This window comes from Arachis duranensis, chromosome 9, assembly GCF_000817695.3.
Source record: "Arachis duranensis cultivar V14167 chromosome 9, aradu.V14167.gnm2.J7QH, whole genome shotgun sequence".
Classification (NCBI taxonomy): Eukaryota; Viridiplantae; Streptophyta; class Magnoliopsida; order Fabales; family Fabaceae; genus Arachis; species Arachis duranensis.
Window position 1 is genome coordinate 12,434,805 of NC_029780.3, and position 3,576 is coordinate 12,438,380.

Here is a 3,576-nt window from a genome sequence, read left to right on the forward strand (position 1 = left end):
CAAAGGAATTAGATAACTCAAGAGTCACTAATTACTCTACCTAGGCCAAGAGGAACGAAACCTACACTAAAATCCAACCAAGCATTCCATCAAACACTTGGAAGGCACAAAAGGAAAGCATGGTAAATTGAGAACAAGAATAGAATCTAACAACAATTATTGCGATGAATTAACAACAACAATCAAGGAAATCACAATTATCATGAATTACCTCAAATTGCATTATTGAAAGAGGAAATAAAAGAACAACAATCTATCCAAAACAAAATGAAGAATTACAATTATTAAAGCACATAACTAGAAAGAGGAAGAGGAGAAGATTAAGAATTGATAAAGGAAAAGTGAATCAAAGCATGAATTAAACGTAGATCTAAGAAGAGAGATTAACCTAAACCTAATCCTAATTCTAGAGAGAAGTGAGAGCTTCTCTCTCTAGAAACTAATTCTAACTACTAAACTAAACTAATGGTAACTAACATGTGTTTTCCTCTTCATTCCTTGGGTTAAATAGCATCAGAAATGAGTTGGATTGGGCCCACAAGGCTTTAAAATTCGCTGGCCATGTTTTGCTTTAAGTGAACCAGGTGGCAGCAACGGCGCGTGCACGTACTATGCGCGTGCGCACCACCATACGTGTAGCAACTATAGCAAATCTTATATTGTTTTGAAGCCCCAGATGTTATCTTTCTAACCCAACTGGAACCGCATCATTTGGACCTCTGTAGCTCAAGTTATGGTCGTTTAAGTGCGAAGAGGTTAGCTTGACAGCTTTCCGGTTCTTTCATTTCTTCATGAGTTCTCCAACTTTTCATGCTTCTTTCTTCATTCCCTTGATCCAATCTTTGCCTCCTAAACCTTAAATCACTTAACAAACATATCAAGACATCTAATGGAATCAAAGTGAATTAGATTTATTTATTTTAAGACCTAAAAAACATGTTTTCACTCTTAAGCACAATTAAAGGAGAATATACAAAACCATGCTATTTCATTGAATAAATGTGGGAAAAGGTCTACAAAATACTCTAAATTCAATACAAGATAAACCGTCAAATTGGGGTTTATCACACGCGTGGATGGCCACGAAATTCATCGACGCGTATGTGTCATGCACGCTAACGCGTGGATTGAAAAATAGCCAAGCGACGCGCACGCGTCAGCCACGCGTAAGCGTGGTGATTTCGTGCCCCAGGCACAAAACTGGCACAGTTCTGGCACAACTCTCTGAAAAATAGCTGGGCATTGGGTGCAGCACATCGGCACGCCCGCGCACACTACGCGCACGCATGGATGGCGCTTTCTAGAATACTGGCGCATACGCGCCAAGTGCGCCTACGCGCGAGGGGTCATTCTGCTAAAATTTTTCTAAGTTAAAAGCTGCAGAATTCATAGATTTAACCCTCACTTTTCCGATGGACATAACTTTCTCATTTTAAATTGTTTTGAGCCCGTTCTTCAAACAGCAGGGACATCCTAGATCCAATTTTATTTCTAAATAGATTTGGTGCAAAACGAAGATCCGTAGTCCAAGTTATATCCCATCAAAGTATGCCCAAAACCAAGTTTTCATACAAAACCACAAGGTGCCATTTGCAAAACAAGCCATTTTCAACTCTTTTCAAAATCCATCAAAACATGCCAATTTCATCTCTTTTCGTTAAAATCAATCAAAATATATCAAATTCAACCTCAAGCTTCCTCAACTCATACATTGACACTTTACCACAATTCACAAAAATCACTATCCCATCATTTTAACCCACTTCACCCAAGTGACTCAAATTCAAACACATTGACATATCATATACTCTTCCTCATGCCAATTTTTAACAACACCAATTCCAATAAATCATCATTGTACACAATCAATATCATACTCACCATCAACATGGTTCCACCCACAATTCAACCATAATTAATCATCAAGCATATATCACAACATGCATATTTCTCATACATCATACCATCAAGGCATCAATAATCATCATCACATATATGACCACATCATATATTTCAACCATTCAACAATATCAACAATTCAATGCCTATCTTAGGGCCTCTAGCCTAAGTATTTTCTACCACATTACATATTAGATACGGGAAACCGAGACCATACCTTAGCCGATTTCCCAAGCTCAACCGGAATACTTCCAAACCACTTTTTCCTCAAGCTCTCAAGGTCTCAACACCTTCAAGAACAGATTTTTCACCACCAAACCCTTTTCAAGCTTTTCAATATCACAAATTAAGCTCCAATATTCACATATACACAACCTAAGCCACAATCATCATACCATACACAACATCTCAATACCCAAACATCATAGAACAACAAATTACACTAGGGTTGAGAATCTTACCACACTCAAGGTCCAAAGAGACAAGATTAACCTTCTCCTTCAAGAGAGTTGGGTCCTATAACATCAAGGAGCCCAAAATCTCAATATTTTTGCTCATGAAACTCGAAATCAAGACTAGAAATTCGAAGAGAAAAACGTAACTTACCTCAAGATTGATTGTATGGGTTTTGTAGAGATCTCCGCGGTGAACACATGGCCACAAATGGTGCAGCAATCGGAGCTCTAGATCAAAAGTTATGGTGGTTTGAAGATCAAGTGAGGGTTAGAACCTTGGAGAGTGTTCTTCCCCCATTTCCTCTCTTTTTCAGCGTGTATTAGTGTTGTGTGAGGAGAGAGTGTGCTGAAAACTAGGGTTTTGGTTTAGTTATGTTGGGCCAAGGGCCCACTTTGGGTCCGGTTGGCCCGGTTTGGTCCAATCTTGGTCCGATTTCTATAAAATTGGTACCGAAATTCTCGTCTCAATCTCCTCTATCACATTTAGCCATAAAAATCACATTTTGGACTTTCTAGAATAAATTCTCATTTATGGGTTAATTAGCCGTTAATTAACCGGGTTTTACAGCGAGAACGAGACGGGAAAGGAGAGAAGGAGGGGTAGCCACGACGGAAGGAAGACGGGAGCGGTGGTCGCTGACGCTGGAAGCTGCAGAAACAAAAATAGAGGCCGCAACATTTGTCACGAAGAAGGAAAGATGGCTCGCTGCTGAAAATATTGCTGCTAGGATTGTTTGAAAATTAATTGATTATTGGTGAGAGAGAGCGAAGATGGGGTTAGTGGTGGTAGTGGTGGTAAGCTAATGAGCAGATGAGGATGATGAAGTGGTTAGTGGGGAGGAAAAAGATGATGCGGATGATGATAAGGGTAATTTGAAATTTTTATGTGATTTTTTAGTATTTGGATAATTTTGTTATACAGAACCCATGTTTTATGAGTACAAATAGTAATTTCTTTTTTCTATAGGTAGATCTGTCAGCATTTTCAACTTTTGTGGGTACAAATGATATTTTACTCATTAGATAAAATATCTAAGTCCTTTTTTGATGGATTTAAAAATGAAATATTATTAAAATATTTTATTTTTTTACTGTTAGACTTAATTACAAACTTTTAAATATAAAATTTTTAAAAAATAAATTTAATAAAACTAATTAAACTTTTTTTTTCGGTCAAAAAAGTATAAACAAACAACTAACAAGATGAAATAACTAGTTATTA